We start from the raw sequence: 8504 nt of genomic DNA, 5'->3' as shown, positions 1-8504 counted from the left end.
ATAAAACAGTACAAGGTAATTTCTTTTTTTAAACCTGTAGTAAAAGCAGAAATGGAGAGGCAACAACTCTGGCAGGGAAAATAAGTAATCTATCATATTTGGCCATTATAAATGAAAGAAGCTCAGAACATTCTTGACTCTGTTCTGCTTAAGCGGCCTGGCGATGGGCATTTCAAAGAAAATCTAGAGAATCAAAAGAAAAGAAAAAAATATATATGAAGAGAGTCAATCGTACATTTGTAGTACAAATTATATCTGATGAGAGATGATGATAAAATAGAATGGTTAGGGGGACTTCCTCGGGGGGGGCAGAGGTACATATCCAGGACTTTATCCGGACTCAGTGATGAATAAGAAAAGAATATTGTTCAAACATATGCATATACAAGACTCCCATTAAGCTGAGCCGGAAGGGAGTCAATAAATAGAAAATATATAACAATAAACAATTCCAATACGTAGAAAAGGACAATCTGAGGCAAATAATTTGCAAACATACATGAAAAAAGTCAACGTCCAGTAATGGCCAAGCATGGATCTGGAACACCAAATCTTTCTGTATCACAAATATCTGATAAGAGGGCAGACTACATACAAGAGGAATAACTCAATAATTTCATTCTCAAGCAGTTCATTGCAGAAGAGGTTCAGTATAATTAAAGGATCAGAGACGTCTGAAGGAATTGACCAGATCCAACCAGCACCAAAGTCCTGGGGAGAAAGGGAAAGGATAAGAGGGAATAACTAAAGGACTGCTCTGTGCTTATAGAGCTAGAGTTATAACCATTGCTCTATTTGTCATGGGCTCCATCCTCTTTCCCATTTTTTTCAACCCAATTACCACAGCAATTAGGAGCAAGGGCTGTCAAGTTGTGATGTGAATTTAAGTAGAGTAAATGGAAAATATTCATCCACCCACTTGGGGAGTGACAAAAGAAGCACTTTCATACCTACAAGCAATTAGAGATACAATAGCCCGTTGAGTTGAACTGTTTATCTTTGGATTGTGGGAGGAAGGTGGGGCCCTCTGAAGAACCTCACACAGACTTGCAGCAACTTCATAAGTTCCCAAGCTGTGTGCAACAACTTTTGTATGAGATTTATAAATATGTACATCCAAATATATCATCAGCACAAAGTGTCACCAACGTTGGTCAAAGCAGCATTTCAGCCCAGAGTGTGATGGTTCCCGATGGCGATGTGGTCCTGACACTGCAACAGAAAGACATCATTCTAGCAGAAACACCTGGGGGATTTCTGTCTGGTTGCAGGAAGGAGTTCGACTTTGGGAAAAGAAATCATGGTGGGTAAGCTGTGACAGATCAGCTGTCTGTCTTCATCACTCGCCAAAGTAAAAATGGTCCCTAGTTCCACCCTACACTGTAATGCACTAGGCAGTTGTTGGACTGATGCTTGATATGCCTACAAAAAAATTTAAGTATCTCATTACCACAACAAAAAAATCCTGCAGAGAATATCTAACAAACCATACATACAATAATGTATATGAGGTTAATTTTTGGCAAATTGTATTGATGGTGCGGAGAGGTGTTAATTTTGTTGACGGTAAATGTTCATCCGCTACCCTTTTTTCACGACTGAAACAAAACGATGACACTTGATAATAAAAACTATGGCAAAATGTAGGTTTTGTTTTTCGTTGACGTGACGGGAGTACAAATATGAATGGTTGGCAAACGGACTTTCAAAACGCATACCCCAACCGCAAATTGCAGCCAGGGCCGTGAATATTACATTCTGATGATTTCTGATTCCAATGTAGGATGGGTTACGAGTAATACATCATTAATGAGGAACATATTGATTACATTCTCTGAAATGTGAGAATAACAAAGAGCAGAGCTGCAAAAAAAAAAAGTTTAGTTTGGTTACCTCAAGTTTATATGTTATTTTTAGTTTGCTTGCTCAAATGTCATGGTAACATTTTACATAACCAAATATTTTAAAGCTTTGACCGTTGCCATGGTGACAGTAGCTGCAACAGCTATGCAATATTTTAGAAGTAGCAACAGAAATAAAACAGGTCTATACCACCCTTCTGGAGATGAGGCCATGTTGAACTCAACTCATAATCTGAACTACACTGTATGTAATAATTGTACTTCTTAGATGAAGAAAACATTTGATTGCGTTAGGCTTTCTTCAAAAATATTTGGCTGTAATTCTTCTATTCAATATACATTTTAAAAACCATGAGCACATAGGGAACAAAGCATGTATTAATTTCTAAAGCTTAAAGTTTCTGTTTCATAATTCATAATTAATAATATGCTTTATTTTACACAAGTCGCTCTATGACTGCAAAGATAATAAATTCCAAAAGCTCAGTCCAAGTGAAGACTGCAGCTTTGTTTTTCAGCTAAGAGACTCTGCTGAACAAAATTAAAAGAAAATGCCTCTTTGCGGGGACAGCCTTGGGACAGTCATTTTTTGCTTAACTAATTCTTGGTGAAATACAACGGTAACTAAATATTGTCATATCCAGAGCTGTTAATGTTGCATATCTAATTTACATCCCATATTTTTTTTGTCTGATATCTTAGTCTACAGTAGGCCTACAGGCAGCCTATTTTATGATGACCTCAAACAAAAATAAAGAACATTATCAGCTGTTATCTGTTACACTTCGAGGATCCATCAAGTTGCCATGTTTGGAACTGGAGGATCCATCAAGTTGCCATGTTTGGAACTGGAGGATCCATCAAGTTGCCATGTTTGGAACTGGAGGATTCATCAAGTTGCAATGTTTGAAACTGGAGGATCGATCAAGTTGCAATGTTTGAAACTGGAAGATTGATCAAGTTGCCATGTTTGAAACTGGAGGATTCATCAATTTGCTCTGTTTGAGACTGGAGGATTCATTAAGTTGCCATGTTTGAAACTGGAGGATTCATCAATTTGCTCTGTTTGAAACTGGAGGATCGAACCAGTCGCCATCTCTTCCTCTCAGAAAAAGTCTTGTTGTTCATCACAGTGTCCTGACAGCTCGGAGATGCTTGTGTTTCTGCAGTTTGCGGACGACCTCTCACTTTTAATGTTGAAAGTGATTAATCTTATAATGTGAAACGCTTTTGCAACCGTTGACTTTAAATTCTGTATAATGCAATACGCACATCGTCTGCTTGACTGATGTGTCACATTATGGGGCTAAATGTAACATATAATCCATTTGCATCGAAGGCAAAGCCGATCATTGCGGCTCGATCACACGTAATGTGCACTGCAAGTCAATCCATGTAAGTGTTTGAAAGCACCATGTAGCAGCTGTTCATGCAACCCGTCTGCACCATTATGTCATATGGTACGATTGTAGAGCAGTTTGCTACACCTAGTTACCGTACATCTGTTGTGAAAAGGGCTCTTTAGACATTTGGCTTTGACAAGCTGTTCAATGTATGTTGTGTAACATTGTCCTGTATGTGAACACAGAGCTTCATGTTACAACTCTATAAAGGCAGTCATACATCTTATTATCTGGTCATGAGGTTAAGGCTAACTGTGAAGACTCCTCTTTACAGCATAGAGCATACACAAGACTAGATGCTTCATGGTTTGTTTGACTCTGAATAATTTATGAAATGAACATCATACTGTATTCAAGAAGACTTGAAACTTGAGATTGAGACCATAAACACATGTTTACAATGTTTACTGAGGGAATGAATCAATTAAGAAGTAGGGTTATTTTCTCACAGATCTCTATACAATTCGCCCAATTACAATTACGAGTCGCCCCCTGATGGCCATGAGAGATAATGCAGGCATTTAGCATTGGCGTCACTTTACAGACGGTTGCAGCCTGGAGACATGTGGCTGCGATGGTGAGCATATGATGGATGTAATGTCTGACAATGAATAGGCCTGGATGGCGAAGAAAGCTGCCAGCACGAGGTGTGGAGGCATGTGTGTCTGTTAATGTGAACCATGGACACGATGGGACACATGGCTTCCCTTTGCTGGATGTTTCCACTTAGTTCTGGTGAAACAAAAGGACACATGTTATCAGCCTTCGCACGAAAAATGAGAAGGAACCTTTCATAAGATATGAAATGAGCTGTTGTATGAGGAAGCGCTGACTTGATATGACCACACCACCATCCCTCTCCATTGACTCTATGCCGGATCATTGGACTGTTAGATTGTATATATCTCTCTATATGTTAATTATGTTATCTGTTATATAATACTTATCTATTTTATATTGTATTATAGTATTCTATACTTTACACTTCATTATATTACACCCAAACATTACTGTTTACTGTATATCTATTTTAAATACATATGATATATTGCTGTATATTATGTTATAATATATATATATATATATATATATTATTATATTACTACCTTTTAACCATTCTATATCCCATACTAAATCATAATGTATCATGTTATACATTTCACATTGATTTGACATCATATTCTGTATTTTTAAATTCACAAGTACCACTACTTAAACATACACTGTTATATAAATCACACCATTGTCACTGTATCTTTTTTTCATACATGCTCTTGTATAGTTACTTTTATTATTGTTAATTAAGTTTAGCAAAGTCCTATTATTTATTTATTTTATTCGATTATATATATGGATTTATATGAACGATTTTCTGACCCCGTGCTGCTGCGACAGCCGAATGTCCCCCGCTGGGCATCAATTTAGATTTATCTTTATCCTAAAATTATTTATCATTCCACTTACAATAATAATAACAAGGATGTCACGAGCTGAGGTAATTCATGAGCTGATATCAAAGAAGAGTCTCATAGCCTGGAGGGATGGTGTGATTAGTCGCTGTTATTCTCAGTATATCATCACCATTGTTACAGATGCATTGTGACTGGAGTATCATTCAGCAGCACATATTGTGGTCTGCCAAGACCAAGTCCTGGTGAAAGCTGTCAGGATTGGCCGAGTGCACAGTGCTGTGGATTTCACTCAATCACTCAATCCCCTTGAAAAGGACAACGAGTGGGCTGGCCGTGAGGGAACAAGGCCCCGCTGGTAGTCAAAGAGGTTGGCCTCCTCCTCCCCAAGTGCACTTTGATGATGTGCAACTAGAGGAGGAATCAAAGAACTCATTACCTCGTCCAACTGCTTTCACCGCCGAGCCCAAAGCCATGGTCAGGATAAGCTGCCCACACACTCCTCTCTTTTCATCTGACTAGAATATTAACTTGTCTGGGCTTAATGCGTTGACTTTGATAATATATGGACAGATTGGTCTCCAACATTTAACTACATCAGCTGCTCGCCTGGAACGAGAGACTCAGTGTATTTCAAACAGACAGGGACTTTGTTTACATGCGACAAATATTCCAGTTTTTGCGCATAATCCGAAAAAGACTATATTTCTAATTATTCTAAAATAACTGATATTCCCGTTTACATGCAGCTGTGCATATTCTGATTAATTTATATTTTGGGCATGCATCTCTACTCCAGCTTTGCAAACTATTGGCCGGCTGGTTTGTGGACACAGAGCTGGTCGTAAACAGGAAAGTGACATAAAAACCCCAAGTGAGAAGCAAACTCCAAATGTATACAGTACATACCCAAAGAATGCTCCTGAAATCAAAATATGATCCACGTCTTAATCAACATAACAAATTCTCAATTTGGAATAAGGCCCAATTCAGAATATCCAAACGAAAAATGATTTTTACATAAACTATATCAAATTCAGAATTGAGAAAGAAAAGTGTGCATGTAAACATAGTCATTGAAGATCTCATAGTGAGGAATTAATCATTCTGGGTGCGGCAATGGAACAAGCCCAAATCATCTTTTGGATTTTCACAGGAAATATGGATTTACTGATCAGAACATCCGACAGGTCTGTGTGTGGACTTTAGAAATGTAAGCTGGTGCAACTCCACTCAATGCTTTAAAAACTATAAAGCACAATAGAATAACAAAAGTACATGTAATATTGTATAGGGAAGCAGGGAAAGATAAAGAAAAGAAAAGAAGAAAAAAAGATTTTATTTTCACTATCAGTGTGGAAAGGGAGAAAAGGCTACTGCTTATGACCATGTTTTTAAATAAAATGGTATTGCAGTGTGACATAACATGTGTGCAGAGATTTAAGGCTGGGGCCAAGAATTGGACATACCAGCAGAGACATTTTGGGACCAACAGATAGAGCCTTAGAGTTCTAAAAAGATGTTCGGTCATCCAGCAATTTACACGCTCAAGACAACTGAAAGAGACTGAAGATAATGTGTTTCACGTGGTTGCAGCTGCGTGCTGTCAGGGTAGAATGATACATGAGGTATGTTATTTACACAGCCTAGTGGATGCACAGTAAAAAGTAAAGTAGGACCTTGAATTGAGCCTTGGGTTCCAGGTAGCAGAAAAGATGAACCAAGTGGATCCCTAGTGATACTCTGTGTTGTAGACATCATTAAATAATTTTAAAGCCGTTCCCTGAATGCCAACGGGTGAAATGGTAGATGACCATATTAGAAACAGCAGAAAGATACAACAATATTAAACAGGCATGATTTCTAGTCTAGACACAACAGTCACTCGATACTCTTAGCAGAGCTGACTCCTAAATGTTGATAGAAATGATAATTTTGTGACCAGAAGGTTATTGAGTACCATCAGTTCGAGGTTTGTTTTTTCCTTCAAAGGTTGGATGGCAGTCTGTGAATCAAAGACTGCTCCACATTGTGTCTCACATGAATCATACGTCAATATGAATGTTACAGTGAGTAGTAACATGTCTCCCTGTCCATAGCTCTTGCTCAGCTCCACAGTTACCCATGACCAAACCTATTAGCACCATGAGAATGGCTACGCAAGGCACTGGGAGTTTTGCAGCTAAAATAACCAGAAGGGTTCGTCCTGTGTTAATATGGAGATGCCAGACAAGAGGATTTTACATAATTCATCACATCCCATGGCGGCATTGGCAACGAGCCAGATCACACATCGGCTGGTTGAGAGTGCAATTGCCAGGGAAGTTCTGGAGAAGTTGCATGTCTTGGAGTGGGCGATGAAAAGAATCAGATTCTCACACTCCCAGATTCTGTTCAGGCCTCACAGGTCAATAACGTAACAAAGCCTTTTCCACTTCCCTGTGGAAGATTGCATTGATCAAGTGGGGTCCAATAAGTTTCTCAGCAATTTCGATCTACTGGAAAGTCCCATGGTCCAAATGGCCATTTGTCCGACTGCCGCTAATCCAAAAGATTTCCCAATGGACCGAAAACCCAATTGCCCAAATACCCAAAAACAAACACTCTGCAAATACAACCAGTCTGAAAATACACACTCCCCTGCACCAAACAGAGGCACATGGCTCATTATTATGTAGAATGATGTCATGGGAGCTTCCCACTTTTTTTTAATGCTTGACCTGCCCCGCCCTCTCTGCCTCTCATCACTCAATGTCTTCCTTTGTAGGATTTAGGACTAGGATTGGTTATGGTAAGGGTAAGAATAGGCAGTCGGGCATATCTTGCTACCATCACCTTGCTTAATAATTTGCCATGTGTTTATGCTTGTTGAGAGATTTTATTTTTGGAACGATGGCTCTTCCATTTTGGGATAACAGGCTTTTTCATTTAAAATAGGAAATTTGTTGGACTGCTGGGACTTTTGAATAATGGACTGGCACCATCTAAAGAAGCATGATGCAATGGATTAGTTCAGAACACTCACATATTCATACGCAGTGATGCTCTTTGGTTTCCTGTATGCGCTATTGACCTTCCTTCACCTACACGGTTGGTGTTCTGTGGAGGCTACCTGGACGGAATGCCCACCTGTTACAGACGTGTGTGAGTTTTTATTAGAGTAGGTTACATACAAAGTCAATGCCAAGCCAGGCGGCGTGAATAACCATAAAATGATCCCGCGAGTAACCCTCTGAGGACCAAATGGTTTGGTCCTCAGAGGGTTAAAGCTCTTATTCGTAGTGCTGCTGTTTTGTCTGCTCCACAGTGGGATAAACCTCTTACACTGAGGAAAGCGTCAGCGTGATAAGTTAGAGAGGCAGTGAGTGAAGCAATAGCTATGTTGTGTACTTCTAACACCTTAAAGCTCCTCAACATAAATAGATTGAGATATGTCTTTTTTTGTCTAAAGCCTTATTTAAAGAGTTGCTTCTGCTGGTGCTCAACTACTCAATTACAACCCCAATAGAAATGAGTAAACACATATTAATTCATCAGAATAACATATTGAATGCACATTGTCTTTGCAGGCCTAAAATGTTTAGTTTTAACACCTGAGTTATGAAAAATACATTGGTATGATATTATTTGTTTCCAATTAGATGGGGCCCCTGGAGGTAGATACAAATTATGTGGGCACAGGGCAGTGTTGTAACTAATGTTATAATACTATATGTATTAATAGTCTTAATGATTGGGAGGTTGATAAAACAGTTTGTTACAAGCACCAGCTGAACTATTCAGTTATTGAAAAGGAAATATAGGTCTATGCAATATTGCATTGTGTATGT

Source organism: Cyclopterus lumpus, chromosome 22 (assembly GCF_009769545.1).
Source record: "Cyclopterus lumpus isolate fCycLum1 chromosome 22, fCycLum1.pri, whole genome shotgun sequence".
NCBI lineage: Eukaryota > Metazoa > Chordata > Actinopteri > Perciformes > Cyclopteridae > Cyclopterus > Cyclopterus lumpus.
This window is presented reverse-complemented; position numbering follows the sequence as displayed.